Genomic DNA, 23,462 nt, shown 5'->3' on the forward strand with positions numbered 1-23,462 from the left:
ACCCCGTCTGTACAGCACCTTTACACTTAAAAGAAAAAAGAAAAAGAAAAGGAAACGCTCAGATTGGACTAGCTTCCCCAAGCATGTATTATCAAGAATGGTACCAAGAGTTGGATTGAATAGCCTGGTTCTAATTCCAGTTCCTGTTATTAGCACCAAGTAACATTTCCAGCCGTCTATTTCCTTTTTGATGTGAGTATATCTGACTTCCTTCAATAGAAGAGACTAAAATTTACTTTCTTGCATGGAAAGCAACCTTTTTTATATATATCAAAATGAATCCATATTTGGTACAGGTAATATCAAAGGAGGAAAGATTTTTGAAATTGCTAGAAAACTTCTGTCCTTTATAGATGATCTGTTTTAGCATCTTTGTGAATTAGTTCTTGGACTCTGTAGGTGTTGTTGTTGTTACAGCTTGAACCCTAGACCTTGGGTATGCTAGACAAGCACTTCACCACTGAGATTCACGAAAAACCCTAGCCTACGTCTATGCATAACGTACCCATTTTTTGTTCAAAACCATTTTGCATTTACAAAACTCTAAAACATGATTACTGATTCTTCCCACCCCTGGTAGGTGCAGGATCTGTTTCCTATCGAAGAGAATCTTGTTGATAAATTTGTGTTTGCTTTTAAAGGTCAGCTCATGTGAGACAATTTAGCATGTCACCTGGGAATGCCGCCTTTCCTGTTAGGGAACAATGCTTGGTGGAGACGTTTTGTTATAGAGTAAACTCATGGCAAGTTCTTCAGGTTCTAGCAACAACACGGGGCATATTTACCTAATACTGTTTCCTATTTAAAAATCAGTGGTGCCATTGAGAAAGCACAGAGTTCTTACTTGGCCCCCATCCATAATTATTACCTGGCTTAGGTAAACATGAAAACAGATTATGAAAAGTAAAAAGAAAAAAAACTAGGAAAATTTAGGAGCTATGAAGCCGGTGAGATATATAATTGTATTCGCTCGGTCAGTCATTATGAGGACACATAGAAGCTCATCTTACTCCCTCCTCATTATGACTCAAAGTGGTTATTGCTCCTTAGTTTAAATAGAGTTGAGATGGGTTTTTGTTATTAAACATTTAGTTTGCATTTAGCCATGCTGTATGCTTTAGAGTTATTTTTATGATCACTTCTTGCAACAACCAAATTAAGTAGGGAAGTCTAAATTGCTGGAGTCCTTATTTTCATAATTAGGGAAAGGAAAGTACTGTGCAGCCCAGCAATTTGCTTTGAGTCACCCAGAGAACAGTGGAGTTGGAATGAATGGTTCCAGAAATGCCTAGTCTCATTTTTAGGCCAATGAGTGATGTTATCTTCTGAAGAGCATTTCTGTATTAATAGAGACCATGGTAACCAGTTGTGTGATATTTATAGCAAATGGCTACATGCTTCATAGAAGGAACACTAGACCGACAACTTGAGAGACTGAGTTCTAATGTAGGTTGTCTAACTTTCAAAGGATGAAGAATTTGGGCTAGGCCAGGTGATGCACTTCTGTAATCCCAATTATTCACAAGGCAGAGATCTGTAGGATCTTATTTCAAGGCCAGCCCAGGTAAAAAGTTAAGGAATCAGTTAGTGAGTCATGATGGTTTGTGGCTATCATCCTACTACCCAAGAGGCTGAAGGTAAGAGGATGGAGTTCCCAAGTTTTTTGCCCAAGCAAAAAACTGAGACCCTATCCTAAAAATAACCTAAGCCTAGGGACACCGGACACCAGTGGCTCACACGTATAATCCTAGCTATTCAGGAGGCTGAGATCTGAGGATCTTGGTTCAAAGCCAGCCTAGGCAGGAAAGTCTGTGAGACTCTTATCTCCAATAAACCACCAGAAAACTGGAAGTGGCGCTGTAACTTAAGTGGTAGAGTGCTAGCCTTGAGCTGAAGAGCTGAGGGATAGTGCCCAGGCCCAGAGTTCAAGCCCCACAAACAACAACAATAAAAAAGGACTAGGGCATGGATCAAAGCTCTGAGTTCAAAAATCTAGTACCAGAGTCAGTATTAACATCCAGAAAGTGAAGATATTGAATAAAAGAGCTGATATGGACCCTCCCAAATTTAAAAAAAAGATAAAATAATATTTATCATTGAGATAATATTTTAAATATATATTTACATTTTACTGTTTAATAAGAATATTCAATATTTCACTTACTTTAAACCCATTAATCTAAACTCAAAACCATACCTTACTTGACTACCATTTAATAATTGTCATACGATGTCTTTACTTTCATTCAGAAAATTTGCTAAAAGTGTTCAAGTTTCAAATACCAAAAAGAGATTAAAATTGTGGTCTTTTCATATATTGGAAAGATTGCTAAAGAATACTTCAAACTATAAGAGATTTGTTTGATGATTTTATGACTATATTATATGACTACCTAAATAGTTGTATTGAATTATATTTTAAATATATAATTTCTTTACAGAATCTTAAGAAGCAAGCAATACCAATGGTCAAAGTACAAAAATGAAACATAAATATATTTTATTTTGCATTATAAGTATACTAGACAAACATTCCTAAGTAGATTTTAGGACACCTTATTTTTATGGGGAAATTTAAATAGGTAAATTCCCTCTGTATTTATATGCAAATGTATTTACATTCCTTAAAAAATGTGTTATTTGATGGTAGGAGCTTTTCCTAGTGTGAGTCTTTTTCAGTGGAGAAATTAGCATTCCATTTGAGCATATATCAAAGCCTAGGAAACAGTGATTATTACTTGGCCACTCACACTATTATTAATACATCAAATACTAATCTTTTCCCAGCATAGGGCCCTGTGTCCGGTGCCATGCTCTCTTAGGGCAAGGCAAACTCTTAGCTTGGTTTTTCTTCTGGATCTGTTCAAAAATGCCTGTGTCTAACACATGTTCTCTCAAGCTTGTTGTTCTACAAATTCCCAACGAAGTTTTTGATGTTTGTGTTCCCATTGTTTCTATAATCTACACAATGTCAAGCAATTTCTGGGTTGTTGTCTCAATTGAATGTTATTGACATAAGGTTTTGTTCTAACATCTCTATTTCTTTTTCTTTTTTCTGTTTTTTTAATTTTATTTTATTGCAAATAAGCTGTTCAGAGGGGTTACAGTCCCATAAGTAAGGCAATGAGGATCATTGTTACCCCTCCCTTGTTGTTTTCTTACTATCCCTTCCCTCCCCCACCTCTCACACTCCTCCCCCCCCCCAAAGTTGTAAGATCATTTCCAATATACTGTCCTGTAGGTATCATTGTTGCAATGGGTCATCCTGTGCCCTTCTTTCAGTGTTCTGTTATTCCCCTTCCCCTCCCCAGATTAGACAAATATATATACAAGATGCAAGGTACCAAAATCAAATACAGTGACAACAGGGGATATACCAAACATACAAAGGAAACAAAAAAAATCACATAGTACATTTAAAACAATAACAACAAAGACAGACCTCTTGTGTCCATATCTTGGGGTTCATTTCACTTAGCATCTACATGGACATATGGACATAGCTTTTGAACTTTTCAGCTCATCTGATAAGATTATCCTATACGTATACTAATTATTGCAAATAAGGGAAACCATGAGACCTAATTTTCTTTGGGACTGGCTTACTTCACTTAATATGATTTTTTCCAAGTCTTTCCATTTCCCAATATATATACCACATTTTCCTGATCTATTCATCTACTGAGGGGCTTCTGGGTTGGTTCCATATTTTAGCTATTGTGAAAAATGCTGTGATAAACATAGTTGTGCTGGTAGCTTTGGTATGGCCTTGTTTGTGTTCATTTGGGTAAATGCCCAAAAGTGGGATTGCTGGGTCATAGGGGAGCTCTATGTGGAGTCTTTTGAGGAACCTCCATACTGCTTTCCAGAGTGGTTGAACAAGTTTACACTCCCACCAACAATGCAATAGGGTCCCTTTTTTGCCACATCCTCTTCAGCATCTGTTGTTATTAGCGTTTTTGATTATAGCCATTCTAACTGGGGTGAGGTAGAATCCCAAAGTTGTTTTGATTTGCATTTTTTTATGGCCAGAGAAGTTGAACATTTCTTCATGTGTCTATTGGCCATTCTTATTTCCTCTTCAGAGAAGTCTCTCTTTAAGTCTTTAGCCCACTTGTTGATGGGGCGGTTGTTTCTTTGAGGACTTGTTGTTGGAGGATTTAATTTTTTGAGTTCTAAGTATATGTTAGATATGAGACCCTTGTCCATTGTATGGCTAGTGAAGATCTTCTCCCAATCCGTGGGCTTTTATTGATCTTGCTAGCTATGTCCTTTGCCATGCAGAAGCTCTGCAACTTCATGCAATCCCATTTGTCCAACCTTTCTTTGATTTGTTGTGTTTCGGGGTCTTTATTAAGAAATGGTTGATATATACTTTTGTTATAGAACAGGGCTTTCTATTAGGTTGGAACCCTGTAGAAGAACTCTACTGTTTTTGCAATACTTCAGAAAAAGGTGAGATTCATAAAGCATGGTTCATTATGATTTGTCAAAATATAAATTAAATAGTTGTTAATAACCCAACAATATTAAATTCTTATATTATCTACATGAATAAATTTATAAGAAGAAAAGAAAATTTTGGCTTGTCCCAAGGAGGCCTAGAGTCTTTTCTCTGTTTCTTAAGACTTTAAAGGTAATAAATTATGACCTAAAACAATAGCATCCATATCTCTCTCTCTCTCTCTCTCTCTCTATATATATATATGTATATATAAATATATATGTGTGTATACACATATATGTATATGTGTGTATACATATACAGACATATATGTGACTTTTTTCAAATTTGGGTGTCTTTTTCCATGGGAACCATACCTAAAGGTTGGATGGAGAGAGTGATATCTAATGTGACAGTATCATTAAGGGGCTCAGGCATCAGTGCCTCCAGCCTGTAATCTAGCTACTTAAGAAACTGAGATCTTGATTTGAAGCCAAATAAGCAGACAAATCCTAGAGACTCTTATGGCAATTTAAACATTAAAAAGCTGAAAGTAGTACAGCACCAGCCTTGAGTGAAAAGCCAGAGTGAGAAGCCTGAGTTCAAGTCCTATATAAACAAAAAAGACACACACATACACACATACACACACACACAGAGTAATAATACTAGTAAGCTAGATCATATATTGTAATATCATGTTTTTGCTGTTGTTTTGTTGGGTTTGTTTTCTTAGAATCTGACTTGAGGGTCTGTACCAGTATTCTAAGAGAAGAATCAAGAGTCAGGACCTATCCAAAGTTTTCTTGTCCATAGAGTGTTCTGTGTTGCTGTGATAAAACCCATGAGGTTGGATGTTCTATAAAGAAAGGAGATTGGCTGAGCTATAGGTTTGGAGGCCCACAGCATGGTGAATGACATCTCTCTTTCTCTTGTCATGTGTAAAAGAGACAAAGTATGAGACAGGAAGCCAGATACACTGGTGCGGGGCAAGGCACATTCTTTATAACAACACTCTTGCCAGAACTGACCAATGCCCCAGAGGAACCACTTTAAGTCTGTTCACCCATGGAGATAATGACCTTTCACTAGGCTCACCCCTTACAGGCCCCAGCCCCTCTCACACTGCCACAACCCAGGGCCAAGCTTCCAACATGTGAATTCACAGGGCACACAGGCAAGCCATACAGTCTCTTCACCTTTTTAGCTCTGTCATTCATACTGTATCATCAGAATGCTCTAACCTACTCCGAGACCAGTGCCCACTCCTTTCTTAAGCTGAAGGAAATAGAGATTATAGTTCAGATAAGAACTTCCCCCTTATGGAGGAACTCAGACAAGCTCTTGATAGACTACTTAATCAATGCTAAGGAACTGTATGCATCCTACTGCACTGGGATTCATGTCCTGTGTTCCTTTATGAGAAAAATACCATGTATTTTTTTTTCCTTTGACATACATTTTAGGAGAAATCTCAGAGGTCATGATTGTTAGACTATTTTTAAAGGTTTCCCAGGGGATGCTACCACAGCCTACAGCTGGGTATTCTGCCTTTCGTGAAAATGGAATGCAGGTTCCTCTTTCGTGTCTAAATAATAACTCCATTTCCTCATTGGTGAAATGGGAACAATAATAATGAAAAGTGAATTTCATCCCAAAGTACATCCTATGGTCCATTCTTCCACTGTTGGATACTTTTTGATGCCTTGCCTGGTATTTGTTACTTGCCTACTTCTCTTGGACATTATGAGATTTAATTAAAATGTGCAGAGTGTCTTGTGCTCTTCAGGGAAACACCCAGCAATATTATTGTAAATAACACTTTTGGTTTTCCATAATCTCTCAAAGGTAATGAAACTAGTAGAAAGCTGGGGCTTCCCTACAGTTTTATGAAGACATATTCCTTCATACAATGCTATATATAGTGGCTAGTGTGCATGTGTGTGTGTGTGTGTGTGTGTGTGTGTGTGTGTGTGTGTTAGAGAGAGAGAGAGAGAGTTCAGAGTTCAATTATCATGAACTCTCCATTCAAGTATTCTGATTTCACTTTTTCCATCAATAAGTAGTGTGTTTTTGAGGTCAGGTAAGTGTTCCAATTGTGCTGTTTTTTAATCAACTTTACAGTTTACTAATTTTGATTTCAGAGGATGATCATTGCAATACTTCAGCAAATTACAGGGAAAAAAACTTGAGGGTGCCTCATCCAGGCTAACTGTGGGCTCTGACATGAACTTCCCCTCTGAAGATCCTGAGGAATGAGGAACGATTTCTTTTAGCTTTTGAACTCACCCTCTAGTTTCCTCTTCAATGTCCATTCATCCTTTTTCCCTTCCAACTGCCCATCCTAATACAATGTCACAGCTTCTGCGGCCATGTCAGTGTTTGTCAAAATTGACCAGACATGCAACCCATGCATAAGCCCCTCCAAATTGCTTACAGTTCCCATAACTTATCCTTATGTATTTATACCATGATGTGTCACCTCCTCTAGGAAGCTTTCTTGGTTTTTCCAGGGTTGGGGAATGTTGTTCTGACCCATCCCACAGGACACTTATGTTGAGTCTCCTCCCTAACATCCACTGCACTGCTTTACATGGTAAGTGTCCCATTAATAAATGAAACCTAGCAATTTCTTGTTGAAGGTTCTGTTGTACTATATCCTGTGCTGCTTAGCTTCCTAGGTACAAAATTATTTCTTCTGGCTTCCTTAGGTTGCCTTCCTTTATGCTAAGAACTAAATGCCAAACTGCTTTGATCTGTAAATTAGATTAGCTTTTCTTTCTATTTCAAGACTAGTTAAAGCTGATGATGCATTGAGGAAGAGGATACAATGCTAATGAGGGCATTGAATTGTATGTAACTAAAATTATGTCCCATTGGTGTAGAATTGAAGAGTGGAGAGCACAGAACTAATTATTGGATATTATTTTTTTAAACCAAAATAGGCTAAGTCTAACCATCCAAAACTATATACCGTACACTGGGTCCCTTTAATCCCCTTAAATTTGGCAGAGCAGCCAAAATCAAGACTCCTTGGAAGAGAATTAACTGTGTGGTCTTCAAAATGAAGCACCTGAGACAATTTGATAGGGAATACCTTTGAGACACACCATTTCTTGTACAACACGATCAATCACAAAAGCCTTCTGTGACTCAAGGAAGATCATTCTAAAATGAAACTGCCTTTGAAAAGAAAGGAATATCGGGGCTGGGAAGGTGGCTCAGTGGTAGAGCGCTTGCCTTGCATGCATGAGGCCCTGGGTTTGATTCCTCAGCACCACATAAGCAAAAAGAAAAAAGCTGGAAGTGGCGCTGTGACTCAAGTGGTAGAGCGCTAGCCTTGAGCTGAAGAGCTGAGGGACAGCACTCAGGCCCAGAGTCCAGGCCCCATGACCGGACCCTAAAAAAAAAAAAGAAAAGAAAGGAATATGGATGGCTTACATATGGAAAACACTAGTCTGAGAGCCACTGTCTGTGTTACTTCTTATAAAAGAAGAATTGTGGATGCTACTTTCCTAGTTATGTATCATTCTGTGATTGACAGCTAGCTTCCGCTGATTCAGAGAGGGAACGTTCTAGAAGATGAAATCACTTACTATTATTTTCTTGCTTAGTAAGGGAAAGTTTAATGACAATGGGATATGTATTTCCCATGAAGCACTGTGTCAGGCACAGAAGGATATGTGCAGAAGTCTCATTTAGTGTTTTCAAAGGGAATGGGGTGGGAAGATATGGAAAGTTTAAAAAAATACACATGGCCTCAAAAATCTGTCACCCTGAAATTGATGTAACTGTTTCCTCTGATTTTTAAGTAATTTTAGGTATTCTGATTCAGACGAATGATGTGGTGTACCATAAAAGGAAGGAGTATGCCATGATCTGATAATATATTATCAATTAATATATAATATGTTATTATATTACTAATTATATTAATTTATGAATACTATATTAATATATATTACTCTACCTCTATGTTAATATTAATATATATTAATATATATTACTCTACTTCTACCTGATTCTATTCCCGTTTATTATTTCCTTGCTCTTGCTTTGGAATTTGCTTTTTTCATGTTATGTTTTCAAGCAGCAAGCACATACATGCCGGTTGCTTACTACATACCAGATGCTGTAGAGGGCAAAAAGCTGAGCAACAAATAAGACATGGAGTTGCCCTCACAGAGATCAAAGTCTGAGAGACATAAAACAGAAAAGGTGCATGTTCAAGGTTAAATGGTATGAAGATAGGTAACATTGGTACCTAACCTAGATTGTTTGTATAAGAAGGAACACTGAATAAAGCATCAAATGAGAAACAGTAGAAGAGCCAGTAGACATTATTCATGACAGTGGAAGAGGAAGCAAAGTCAGAGTGGATTGGATTTTTTTACGCCAAGACCAAAGAAGTAGAAACCCATTCATGCAACCAAGGGAAGCCTGGACAGTTCAATGTAGGTGAGCCAAAAGGACAGATGGGTTCAAGGGCTACTGCAAGGCTCAACATTTAGATTTGTTTCAAAGGGTCAGAATGGGGGCTGGGAAGGTGGCTCAGTGGTAGAGTGCTTGCTTTGCATGCATGAGGCCTTGGGTTCAATTCCTCAGCACCATATAAGCAGAAAAAGCCAGAAGTGGCACTGTGGTTCAAGTGATAGAGCACTAGCCTTGAGCTGAAGAACTCAGGGATAACGCCTAAGCCCAGAGTTCAGGCCTCAGGACTAACAAACACACACACACACACACACACACACACACACACACACACACACACACACACACACACACACACACACACACACACACACACACACACACACACACAGAGTCAGAATGTGGAGTCAAGGAGAGACCTGTTTGGATCTATCTTTCAGAAAGACTCCTACCTAGGACATGGATAAGAAAACTATCGTGAGGGCTGGGAAGATGGCTCAGTGGTAGAGCGCTTGCCTTGCATGCCTGAGGCCCTAGGTTCGATTCCTCAGCACCACATAAGCAAAAAGAAAAAAGCCAGAAGTGGCACTGTGGCTCAAGTGGTAGAGCACTAGCCTTGAGCTGAAGAGCTGAGGGACAGCACTCAGGCCCAGAATTCAGGCACCCAAACCGGACCCAAAAAAAAAAAAAAGAAGACTATCATGAACCACTGGCAAGATGGCTCTCACTGGAGGTAGTAGATGAAAAGATTAATTAAGGTAAAGCTAAACAGATAAGATTTATAGGATATAGAGTCCAAGTAACCACGGATCAGACAAGAGTCTCAGCTGATATCCTAATGGGCTAGTTTGTTAACCCCGGATACTTGTAGATGAAATATCAGGAGGAATGTAAATTCGGTCTAAGCACTAAATGTGAGCACCCATATAAATGACCAACTGTTGTATTTGGCACACAATAATCACTCAGTAAGGATGCAGTTACCATTGTCATCATTGGCTAAACTGGTCTGATTAACCTGAAGAGAACTGTGACGTCAGCTTTTGACATTCTGTAAGCCTACTCAAGTTTAAATCAAAGTCTTCCCACCCTTGACAAACTTCTTTTCTTTTCTTGACCTCAGTTTTTGTCATGTGATATCAACCCAGCAACATTACTGAAAATCCAAGGAAAGAACTGTAAAGTACTTTAAGTGACACCTGACCCTAGTTGGCACACAGTAAATGACAGCATAGTCAGTGAATGAAAATTACCATTGTTGGTCCTTAGATTCCAAGTGATAATAGGAAAGTCTCTCCTTTATCTTTGCACCTCTCGTAGATTTTGCTTGCCCAACATAGTATCCTACTTAATAGGTGCTCAATAAATAGTTATCAAATTTATAAAACATCTGTTTTTGTTTTCTCTTTTTTGCTTTTCTGCTAATCTCCCAAGACTTTCCATCACCCTTACAAAATATTATGTGGTTCTATCCTTTTATGGTGCATCTTAACTTAAAATAGCTTTTTACTGGATTTCTTTTTCCTTTTCACAAGCATAATTTTACACTGTACATTTCATAATTGCCGATACTTTATTATAAATCGTAACTTTGACAATCCTTTCACTCCCATTTCTGATCTTAATCTTCCAAAGATGTGTACTCCATTGGGCTCTCCACTCTTATCTGGCTTGATTGTAATGAGAACTGTTATTCAGGATACTGAGCCTTTCCAAAATTATGATTGGGCTTCCATCTGGAGTCCTAGAGTATCATGTCAAGTTGACTTCAAAGTCATTCCACTAAAGACTGGGTGAAACTGCTGGAATTTAGTCAATGTAAACCATAGCCCCTGGAAGGGCATGCCATTTAATTTGAAGTACTTGCACAAGAAAAAGAAATCCCAGACAACTTCATGATAATAAATGGTAAAATAACACTTGAGTTCAGAAATTTTTATCTGCCTCTTTACGTCAGGTGAGAGATTGAACATCTGTATTTGATTAGGCAACTGATCAGTTAACATCGATCTTTTTTCCATCTTATCCACTTTCAATGATTATGAATATAATAGATAAACATAAAAAACTGAGAAGACGCCGGGCGCTGGTGGCTCACGCCTGTAATCCTAGCTACTCAGGAGGCTGAGATCTGAGGATCGCGGTTCAAAGCCAGCCCTGGCAGGAGAGACTGTGAGACTCCTATCTCCAATAAACCACAAGAAAACCGGAAGTGGCGCTGTAGCTCAAGTGGTAGAGTGCTCGCCTTGAACTGAAGAGCTGAGGGACAGCGCCCAGGCCCAGAGTTCAAGTCCCACTACCGACCAAAAAAAAAAAAAAAAAAACTGAGAAGACTATTAAATCATAGTGAAGAAAAACTGATGTTTATTTTGACTTCCAGCCAATGGTAAACATAACTTTTTTTTTTGTCGGTCATGGGCCTGAACTCCGGGCCTGGGCAGCTCAAGGACAGTGCTCTGCCACTTGAGCCACAGCGCCACTTCAGGCTTTTTCTGCTTGTGTGGTGCTGAGGAATCAAACCCAAGACCTATTGCATGCAAGGCAAGCACTCTACCACTGAGCCACTTTCCCAGCCCTAAACATAACATTTTAATGTCTAATTGTTAAGCTCTATATGCAAACATGCATACAAAGTGACATACATATATACACTACATAAATTTACTTAAAAATAGTTTTACATTTTGCTTTTTCACATATTAAAACAAGGGTATCTACCTGTGCCATGAAATATTCTTTAAAATGACAATGTGAATAGCTATATAAAGTTCTATCATAGAGGTAGATAATCTCTTATAAGATATTCTTGTGACTGTTCTAAATCAGGCCACATTGAAACTTTTATACTTAAATATTTGTAATGTGCATCTAGAGATTAATTTAAGGCAGATTTTATAGGCAGATAATATTCTTGTGACTGAGAATGGCATGGTTGTTACATTTTTTTTCTGAAATCTGGGAAATCTTTCACTTTTGCCAGCCTTCTACAAAGGAGGGCTGTGTTCTCATTACTAGGTCCACTATAATCTTGCTTATTTTCACAAACTACTCACTGGAGTGGTCAGATGCATTGTAATTCCCTTACAGTGGATGATTTCTATTGGATCCCCACAGTGTGAGTCATTCTACTGATTTCTAAGGACTAAGTTGCTATTTCAAATGGAAAGCTTTTATTTTTCCTGGAATGTGAAAGTAGATTTCTATTCATGAAAAATTAAACATGGTTATTTGGCATTTCCTGTGCTGCAAGTACAAATTAAATGCCTTAAGTGGTATAGACATTTTTAAATACTTAAACTAGCTGCCACTGTTCACACAAAACTGAAATTGTGTGACCTCTTTTCCTTTACTATGTGTTCAGGTATATATGTCAGCAGTAATTCCAAGTAAATGCCTTGGAGATTTGGTATTTGGCTACTGGGGAGGCCATTTCAAATTTAGACACTTTTATAGCATGAAAGACCTCTATGGAAAATACTTTTAAAACACACCTTGCTCAGAGAAATTGGAAGAATCAGTATTGTTAATACTCCCTTGCTTCCCAAAGCTATCTACAGTATCAAGTCAATCCCTATCAAATTACCCACTTTCCCCATAGAACTGAGAAACACAATCCTAAAATGTGTATGGAATCAGCTACAAAAAACACTGAGTAGCCAGGGCAATCCTGAGCAAAAATGAAAAAAAAATTGCATTAAGCTCCCTGAATTTAAAACATACTACAAAAATAATATGCCTGCATATAGCACTATCACAATTAAAAAGCACGAGAATGATATAAAGTCAGACATAGATCAATGGAATGACATGGAAAAGAACTCACACCTGTGAGCAAAGGACTTCAATAAAGCTGTTACCACATTGGCAAAAGTATAGTCTTTTCAATAAGTGGTGTTGGGCAACTTGAGTATCTCTTCACAGAAGAATGAAAACTTGACCTTTATCTCACAGTATAAACAAAAATCAAAACTCAACATAAACTCAAAGATCCAAATGTAAAACTGGCAGCACGAAATCATTAGAAAAATAAAACCATAAGAGAATTGCATTAGGACTTTGGGATGAATAAGAATTTTTTTTATAAGATCTCGAAAGCATAGAGAACAAAGGCAAAAATTAACAAGTGTTAGGAAATCATTGACAGGGTAGAAAGTATTCACAAACTATACATCCAACAGGAGACTCATTTCCAGAATATAGAAAGAACTCTAAACAACTCAGTATCCCCACACACACAAAACTTTATTGGTAAAATTTACAATGCGCCTAAATAAATATTTCTTAAAGGAGGACATACAAATAGCTAACAGCAGAAAAGGGCTCAGCCTCACTAATTATCAGGAAAAGTGAAACCATAATGAGTTGCTATCTTATTACATTTAGAGTGAATATTACACAAGGCTATGGATGTGGCTAGAGAGAAGGCAAGTCTCATACCCTGCTAGTGAGATTATCAATCAGTCCAGCCACTGTGGAAAAACAGTCTGGAAACTTCTAAAAGAACTTAGAAATATATCGGCCATGTGATGCATCAATCCTACTACCAGAAATCTATGAGAAGAAAGTGAAATCCTTAAGATATCTCATACCCATGTATATTCCAGCACTGTTCACAATAGCAGGTCATGGAAGTAATTTAATGGCTTTCAGCTAATAGATGGGGAGAGAAAATGAGGTCCTTATAAACAATGTAATAAAACAACTCTTGGAAGGTTGAAATCCTGTCATTCCCAACAACTGAATGGAGTAAAGTTATTCTATTAAGTGAAATAAACCAGACTCATAAAGACAAGGAGGGCAGGCTCTCATTCATATAATTTTTTAAGTTCATCTAATAGATTTTGAAAGTAGTATTGGTGGTTACCAGAGGCTGATGAGAGGAGAGGGAGGGGGAGAGATGGGAAAAGTTTATTAATGGCACTTGTGTTCTATTGTGCTGACGGGTGACTACAGATAATGATAAAGTATAAAAAAGAATTATGAATGTTTCTACTAATAAAGCTACCTATTAAGGTAGCACATTTCTGTATCCTGGTGTTTAGGATCCTAGCTGAGGCAGGAGGACCCTAGACTAGGCTATAATCACTGTCTCAAAAAGAAAAAGAAAGCTCACACCTGTAAGCCTAGCCACTCAGGAGGTTGAGATCTGAGGACAGCATTTCAAAGCCAACCTAGACAGGAAAGTCCATGAAACTCTTATTAGCTACCAAAAGGCCAAAAGTAGATCTGTGGCTCAAGTGGTAACCTTGAGCAAAAGGAGCTCAGCCATAGAGAAAAAGGAGATTAGCCATAGAGCCCAGCCCCTGAGTTCAAACCTCAGGACTAGTACAAATTTTTGTTGAGGGAATAAGATATCATAACCTGATTGGAACATTAGTATGTGTATATGTGTGTATAAGCAAAACAACACATGATGTTCCATTAGTTTGTGTGACTTTTATGTATCAGTTAAAAAGAAAAAGGAAAACAGTATCACGCTTCAGATTTACTTCATAGGCATGAGAATTTTAGATACAAACTTTCACATTTTCACTAAAAAGGCAAAACTTGCAGTGACATTTATGTTTGCACATGGAAAAATATAATTATTTTAGGATATTTTCATATGGTGGAATTTGGAGTACAGTCTCACATGTTGTGTCTGACTACAAACTTCAACAGAAAGAGAAAAAGAAAGAGAAGGAAGAAAAACCAAAGAGGAAGAAAGGAAGGAAGGAAGGAAGGAAGGAAGGAAGGAAGGAAGGAAGGAAGGAAGGAAGGAAGGAAGGAAAGAAGGAAAGAAGGAAGGAAAGAAGGAAAGAAGGAAGGAGAGAGGGAGACAGGGAGGGAGGGAGAGAGAGAGAAAGGAAGGAAGGAAGGAAGGAAGGAAGAGAAAGAAAGAAAGAAAGAAAGAAAGAAAGAAAGAAAGAAAGAAAGAAAGAAAGAAAGAAAGAAAGAAAGAAAACAAGAGGGGGATTGAGGGGTTGGGAGGGGAAAATCTGGGAGGAAATGTGGGATGAGTGACACTGTTCAAAAAGAAATGTACTCCTTACCTGATGTATGTAACTGTAACCCCTCTGTAAGTATATTACCTTCACAATAAAAATTAAAAAATAAAACAGCTTCATTAAAAAAGCAAAAAAAATAAGAAAGAAAGAAAGAAAGAAAGAAAGAAAGAAAGAAAGAAAGAAAGAAAGAAAGAAAGAAAGAAAGGAAAAGAAAGATTAAGAGGTCCTTTGGAATTTCAGCATTATAGCTAATTGTCCTTCATTTTGGAACAACACTATTGGCTCTGTTTACTTTTTCAGTTTGGACCAAATGCTAGATACTATATAAGTAATGAGGACGGGGGAAGGAGGGAGGGAAGGAGTGGGACTATGGTGGAGAAGGTGAATTCCAAAGTGCCCTTGTGCATATATGCAAATATCTCAAGGAAAGACTCTCATACTACAAAATAATAAAATAGGAAAGGAGAGAAGGAAGGAAGGAAGGAACGAAGGAACGAAGGAAGGAAGGAAGGAAGGAAGGAAGGAAGGAAGGAAGGAAGAAAAGGTGTTCAAAAAGTATGCAACAAAAATATACATAAAAGATATTGCCGAGGTATCTCAAGTAATTAGTTCATTAAAATATTAGGTTACTTTTCTGAAGAAGAAAAAAAGTACATTGAGATTGAGATTCCCATCTCACTTCTACCCTGATGAAGCTTGTAGCCCAATAATGGAGGCAAGTTTGTACAGAATATCATTACATGATGGGATCATTAGAAGCCCTCCTCCACCTCTGGGAAATTAGATAAACCAAATCTCTGCATAAATGCATTGACCACTCACAAAATGGTTCTCACTCAAGCCCTTCCTGTATCTTTAATAATCAATTTTTACTCCTGTCTAGCTTCTCAGCAATCTTTTCCATCAGCTGTAGGTAATAGCTATACATATTCACAAATGTCAAGTAACATGAGGCAAATAGCTTGCAAAATACAACTGAAAACCTTAAGTCATGATACAGGTTGACATGAGGCTGATGGAAGAGAATCCAGGGAGATATGCAAAGCCAAATGAGATGACAGAGTTGGACCCTTGGTAGCCTAAGAGGAGACACCAAGACAGGCGCTTCAAAGAGAGTTGTACAGTGACTGCTTAGTAGAAGACCTTGATTAAATTTTGAAAGGAGAAAAGGAGGAGGAGGAGGAGAAAGGTTGTCTTGCTGAGTGCACTGTAACCTAGCTATTCAGGAGGCTGGTATCTGAGGATCATTGTTCAAAGCCAGCCTGAGCAGGAAAGTCTATGAGATTCTTATCTACAATTAAACACCAAAAAGCCAGATTGGAGCTGTGCCTCAAGTGGCAGAGTGCTAGCTTTGAGCAGAAAAGCCGTAGAACAGAACCTATTAGGCCCCAAGTTCAAGCTCCAGGAATGATGTGTGTGTGTGTGTGCATGCGCGCACACGCGCACACGTCCACGCATGCATGGCAAACACGGACACACACACACACACACACACACACACACACACACACACACACAGATACACAGACACACAGAGACACACAGAGCAAAAAGTGTCCTCCAAAAACTTTTGTAAAGCTAATTATTTTCATCATTGATACAAAGATCAAATAGAGACTGTACAATCAAATTGGTCAGAGAAACTACCCCACTCACCTCTTCACAAAATCCAACACACAATACTTCATTGTGGGCAATCATGACACATGTATAATTATGTCTTACTTTCCTAACATTCTTATTAGAGTTTCACATGTTTACTCAACCCTTTAGAAGTGACATTGTTATTCAGTGTTTGTCTCTCTATCCCTTATTTTGTATAGGAAGCCACCTATCTTAGACTCTTCAGGCTTCTATAACAAAATACCATAGACTTTTTGGCTTACAAACAAGACAGTCATCTCTCAGAGTTCTGGAGACTGAAATTCCAGGATCAAGGCCTTGTGAATTTGGTATCTTCTTCTTGGTTTATAAGTGATTTACCTTCTTGCTGTGTCTTCATATGGTAGAAGAGATGAGAAGGTTCTTTGGGATTTTTGGAAAAAAAAATAATAAGGACACTAACTCCATTCAGCTCTTAGAACATCCTTGTGTTCTTGTTTCAAACAACCATTGTGTTATGTCCCACAGTTCTGTGGACTAGACCTGCTCTCCTGGGTGGCTCACACACTGGGCCTTGAGTCAGTCCAGATGTTCGTTGGACTAGAACATCAAAAGAAGGTCACTGACCTGTCTGCTAGCTTCCACAGGGCTGAGCTCAGTGGAAGACCCTGAGAGGTGAGATCTGCCAGCTCTGTGGAGTCACAGGGCTCTTTCCTTATCCACATGAGTATGGGTAGACATCTTACACTGCAGTGCCAGTTCCCCAAAACACAAAAGCAGAGGGTGCACCCAAAGATTACATCCCAACCTAGCTTCCCCCAGTCTGCCTTATGATTTTGGTTACAGTGATTCATTGGCCAGCTCAGGTTCAGGGGGAGGGGTTTGGGGCTGCCCAAGAAGAGGAATATTGGGAAGCAGGTTCAATGGAGGCCATGGATAGAGACTAATATACTGCATAAGCACATTCATTTAAAAAGACACTTCCAGTTCCAGTTACTCGTGGATAATGAGGACCTCCTGGAGCTCTAATCACTTCGGTGGGCATTTCCAAAAGCCTAATGAGTTCTGATGTCAATCGCAACAGTCAATCAACTCTTAACCATCACAGGCCTCAAGCAAAGGAATTCATTTATAAGCAAATTAGAGCCTGGGTTTGATTCGTAAACTTCAACCCCCTATTGTTAGTTTTTAGGAAGAACAAGCTTAGGTCAATTTGCCTAAGGAATACTAAGCAAATATTTGTAAAAAAAATACTAACAATTCAAAGTTGGATGCATAATAGTAATTCCAAACATTTGTATGGTGCTTTATAGCTTCAATAGCGCTGTGATGTATCATCATCGTTGCTTTCCATCTCAAATTTTCTTTGGTAGTTAGGGTAGATGTTCAGGTTCTCCTGTTAGGAAAGTAACTTCATCAGAAGCTTTTAAAATTTTCTAGTCATGCAGTAAGTAAGATTCTAAGTTTCAGGTTCTTCTAAACCACACATTCCTCCTAAGGCTTTTAAATTTTGCAGGACCTGAAACTGAAGTTCAAGTTCCTATATTTCATAAATACGGGTATATATCACACATGTTTGTAAAATATGTATTTTCAAAGCCATTCTTAAGGAATAGATTTCACGGGGGGCAGGTATGGTAGTAGATGCATAATAATCCCAGCTATTTGGGAATGGAGATAGGAAGACTTCAGTTCAAGACCTGTGCAAAAATAGTTTGAGAGACCATATGTGAAGAACAAGCTGGGCATGGTTACAGGCACCAGTGAACAACATCAGTAATTCTAGCTATACATGAGGCTGAAATCTAGAAGATCACAGGTAACCCAGGGAAGAAAATCTGCAGGACTATCTCCACTGCATACAAAAGTTCAGAGTGAAGGTATGGCCCAAGTGGTAAAGTGCCAACTGACTAAGCAAGCATGAAGAGCCAGAGTTCAAACCCCAGTACTGGGGGAAAGAGAAAGCTGAGCATGGTGGTTCACACCTGTACTCTCCGATACACAGAAAGCAAAAGTAGGAGGAATGTAGTTAGAATGTTAGTGTGAGACTCTGAAAAATAAACTAAAAGACTAAAGGGCTTGAATCTTGGATAAAGTGGTAGAGTAGCTGTCTAGCAGTACTAGCCATAGGTTCTATTCCTCAATCCACAGTACTGCAATAAATAAATAGACTGCATTGATAGGAAATTTCAGGTCAAAGGATATCACAGAAGCAAAGATGTCATTAGAAAAATATTTCACAGCTAAGGAAACAGACTCAGAGTTCTTAGCCTTTGTGAAGGAAACACAGTTGTAACTGTTCTGTCTAGGAATTCTGTATGTGTTTTCTTCTCAAAGCTGATGGGAGTGTAGAAATCAAACATTTACTTTAACTGCTCCACCGTGTTGAGCATGGAAACTTTTGAGAAAGAGAGGGCCTAAGATGAGACCTGGCTTTTCAAAGAAAATGAGTGTCAGTCATTCAGACAGTGTTTTGACAGAACTATTGCACTGATCCCAATGCTAGAATGGCACCATAGTCAGCAGTGACTAATGCTATATTTTGACATGTGTAGATACTGTTTTCTTCCTCCTTCATTCTCCATCTTTCACATTGGCCTCTGACTTCCCTCCTTTTATTTTTCTTTTTTTGAAACATGAGAGTATGTTTTCAGTTGGTTGACCAAATAGGTGACAAATTCAAGAATGAGCTATTGTTAGTTGCCAAAGTCCATAGAGGTTGACCAGATGGCCCATTTTTTAACCAAACTGAAGAATCAAATTAAGGTACAAGTGATATCTCTAATATATGTTTCATTTTAGGGATTTTTTTCGTTATTGTTGTTACTGGCTTTAATTGTCTATCTACTTTCTTAGACTAATGGAAAAAAAAAGCTTGCCAATGAAACCAACCATTTTCCTCTGAATGTAACACCCAAGTGGCTCATTTGCATCTCGGAGCCATTTTGTTTTATTTATGTCACAGTTTGAAGAACTTGCTGGATCCTGTTATTGCTCTGGGAAGAAGTGATTGGATTTCTTTCTCTTTTAAGTGTGGTTACTGATTTTTTGACAGTGTTTAAAATATTAAAAGTTATAAATCTGCATGCAGTGGAACCACTTCATCATAATCTGTAGGTACGTGGGAAGGTATTGGCTGGGTATAAGAGGAAGTCCTGGAGTTGGCTTGCTGGTGTTCAGTAAACAGATCCACACTGTTTGGGGAAAGGACTGTCACCAAATTGAACCTACATATGATAGAAGTATTCAAACAAACTTTAGGAAATATTACACTGTTTTTAAAAATATTTTTGTCACAAATCAAATGTCAGCCGTAAGTGCAGTGTTTACACAGTGCTGCTGTTGCTGTGTGATGTAACACATAAAAAATGTTTACAAGTGTTGATATATTTGGGCCATTTATTTGAAGGATACTTTTTTAACATTCACAAGTCAACAAGTCCAGTTAGAAAGTTCCATCTGCTCTTTCTCTTACTGCTTCTGGTTTATTTTTTGGCTATCCCCTGTTGTCATCTTAGACCAAGCCATCTGATTTTCTTCTAAATTGTAGCCATACCCTACCTGTCTCTCCTGGAACACTTTTCCTCTTCCCATCATCTTCTTCGACCAGGATGTTCAGAGAAAGAAATGAGTGAAATGGAACTTGAGTGGGGTATAGCCTTTTATAGTTATGGGAGAGGTTGGGGAAGGAAACTGAAAACCAGTCACTAAAAGAAAAATCAAATTACTAAATTTGACCACCACATCTAGAATGGCAAATTGGACACTTCTCACCAGCTCTAGGACCATTGCCTTGGAGGCAGGTAGGGGAAGAATGTCTAAATAGAGAGGATGATATATAGTGGGTATTACATTGAAAAGAAATCCCATTGATTCAAGTATTCATAGTTCTGAGAGTTCTCATTCTGAAATGTGAAATGCAACTGGAATGGGTTTCAACCTGGATAGATAGAATAATTAAGTGTATGTCCAGAGTGAAGCAGCTATAGCAGAATCTCAGTGAAAATAAACAAAAATGATCTCTTCCCCCAAAATCTTATCAGGCAGGTATCCTATTTTACAAAACTTATTTTATGCATGTATTTAACCATATACAAATCCTACTTTGTGTCTCCAGTTTTCAGATGTGTAGTTGTAGTAGCATTTTCCTGTGTTCTCATTCTCTACCTTTGTCTTTTTCTTAATATTCCTTTTTTTATTTTAGACCTAATCAAGTTTAGAGGAGTTGTTTCCTTTGACCCAGCTGTCTTAGTAATTGCAAGCTCTCCTGTCTCTTAGACTATCCAGATTTCACATTTGAATCACTAAAGAGTCTGTCAAGCATGTTTATAGTTCCAGCTATCCATTTCCCCACTGGCTTCTGGGCAGGCCTGTGAAGTTATCAAAACTTCCCATAGATGCTCTGGAAAATGCCAGAAGCCTTCTTGTTGAAAGTCTCTCCCATCTACACAAATTGTGTATTGCTTGTCATTGTCCAGCCCTTCCTTCTTGGGTCTATGAACCTCATCTCTGAAATGAAAGGTCTTGAATAGCTACTTGCCTGTATCTATCCTGAGAAAAGAACATCTTCCGGGCTGAAAATAGGCAGAAAAGGGCTTCCTAGCCTGGCAACTATGAATTCTAGAGACATACTTAACTCCACTCAAAGTTGTATCCCAGCTTACAGAAGAACAGGCTGCAGTCTGCTCGTTCATCTTTTCTTCGCTTCCAAGTGTGGCTTTTGCACTGTGTGTGATCGTAGGAAAGCCAGGCAGCTCCGTCTGAGAGCATTAGAAGAGCTTCCCACAAGGGATGACATTTCCTAAGTGATATTTTTCACAAAGACACAGCTTGTAAGCTTGAAATGTGCCACGTTGCTCTTTCAACTACACATCAATTAAATATGTGGCTTGGTACTTTGCTAGTAAAAGTGGGAGTGTTTAATCAATTGATCCTAATTCTGGCCCCTCTGTGGTCTTCAGAATACATCTGTATCTCCATCCGCCAGAAGGAAGGAAATGCCAATTAACCCATATGGAGAGTGGAGTCTATTATTAATGGCACTGTGATTTTCCCAGCTGAAGGAATAAACTACAAACTCTTAGTTTTCAATGACAAGGACTAAAGCATTGAACAATGATCTTTGAAATGTTGTCAATGAAAAATTTTACCCTGTATAGTGTCTGGCAGCTGTGTAATGATTCTCTAAGCTGACCGTGTTTCCTCATGGCTACCAAGTGAATGGTCTAACTATTGGAGGTATGGCTTACCGAAGAGCGCTGTCTTATGAAACACAATGGCTCCATTAGCCATGAAGTCCTTAAGTTTTCAGGCAAAAATCTAAGTCGACCAGTTATGTGGACCAATTGTATCTCAAATGCCTGCATTTAGGGTCACTGAAGTAGCTAGAAACTCATTGTCCTATTACTCTGTAACTTTTTCACTGACTTCTGATTTTGTTAATCTAGTTCTATGTATTACGCTGTGCACATTACAGATGTTTCCATGGCTTTTCCAAGTCACTTTCTCTCGATTCACCTGTGGATTAGAGATGACCTTTTAGAACTATCCTAACAAAGCTGTTTGTTGAACATGAGCTGTGTGCCAGACACTTACAGGTATTTTTACCTGTGTATCTCATTTAATTGAATTCAAATGTTCATGATTAGCCCTTCAGAGGAATGTGGGAAAATGATGTTTTCTGGGGGCTGGGAAGGTGGTTCAGTGGTAGAATGCTTGCCTCACATGCATGAGCCCTAGGTTCGATTCCTCAGCACCACATAAGCAGAAAAAGCTGGAAGTGGTGCTGTGGCTCAAGTGGTAGAGCACTAGCCTTGAGCTGAAGAGCTGAGGGACAGTGCCCAGGCCCAGAGTTCAGCCCCATGACAGACAAAAAATAATAATAATAATGTTTTTCTGGTAAGAACAAGTTGAGGACATTGAAAAACACTCTCTCTTCAGTCCTAGGCCAGTTTTTACTTCATCCTCTGAACACATGTGGCTGGAGTCCTACAGAATTATTTCTGTTTCTGGTGGTAGTTATGCTCTTGGTACATTGTATTTGGATGTACTTTTCAGCCCATTTTTCATTGTCAGCCACATCCCTGTACTCGGAAATGGACTTTGTCATAGAAGTGCTGGATCTGGGTTGCTGTCCCTGATAGTAATTCAGTACCTACTTAATTTCTTAGAAAGTACCTAGAGGAGAAAGAGTCTTTGGGTTTTCTCTTTCAGTGGTATCATAATTACTTTCATCATGACTAAACACTTTTCTTTTCAGTTGTTTCTTTCTGTGGGCTTTAAACAATAAACCATCTCAAATGAAGGATTCATTTGTTCTTGTTGCTTTTTCATTATGAATCCTAGGTATGCAACCTTCGCCAAGTGTTTTAGAAATGTTCTCCATAAAGCCATGTAAACTGGCAATTTCATCTTAAGCTTTGTTTTTGTTCTTTTTTGGTGGGGGAGAGGGGAGAAATACTGAGATTTGAATTTGATGCCTTCCACCTACCCATACCTGCCAACCTTTTTGCTCTACTTATTTCTCAGATAAGGTACTGTACTTTTTTTTTTTTTAATTTTATTTTATTTTATTTGAGAACATACTGTACAGAGGGGCTACAATTACATGGGCAGGATAATGCATACATTTCTTACCAAGCATTGCAGCCTCCTCCTTTGTTTACCCTTCACCTCCCTTCCCAGCCTCCCCCCTCCCCCCACCCAATTATACCCCCCTCCCCCCCTCACACCGACATTGTAAAGCTGGTTTTGACATGACATTTTGTACTTCTCATTGTTGCAACAGGTCCACCTGAATCCTTAAACGACTTGTTTGTCCCCATCTCCTCCACATGTTGTACTGACATCAAATATAGTGAAAGCGGGGGTTACACTGTGGGGGAGGGACATACAAAGCAACAAAGAAATAATCTTATAAATGCGTTAGAAACACATGCATGAAAGAAACGAAAACATTAAAATACATATTTAAGGGTTCATTTTCCTAACATCACATT

The 23,462-nt window shown here is 38.5% G+C and overlaps 1 protein-coding gene across 3 annotated transcripts in view; it reads left to right on the forward strand.

Annotated features, from left to right (window-relative positions):
• The window catches only part of Pter (phosphotriesterase related), a 70,799-nt gene that overhangs the window by 20,054 nt on the left and 27,283 nt on the right, over positions 1–23,462 (forward strand). The gene's annotated exons all lie outside the window — the stretch shown is intronic.

This window comes from Dipodomys merriami, unplaced genomic scaffold (genome assembly GCF_024711535.1).
Source record: "Dipodomys merriami isolate MVZ:Mamm:240054 unplaced genomic scaffold, mDipMer1.0.p SCAF_4, whole genome shotgun sequence".
Taxonomy (NCBI): domain Eukaryota; kingdom Metazoa; phylum Chordata; class Mammalia; order Rodentia; family Heteromyidae; genus Dipodomys; species Dipodomys merriami.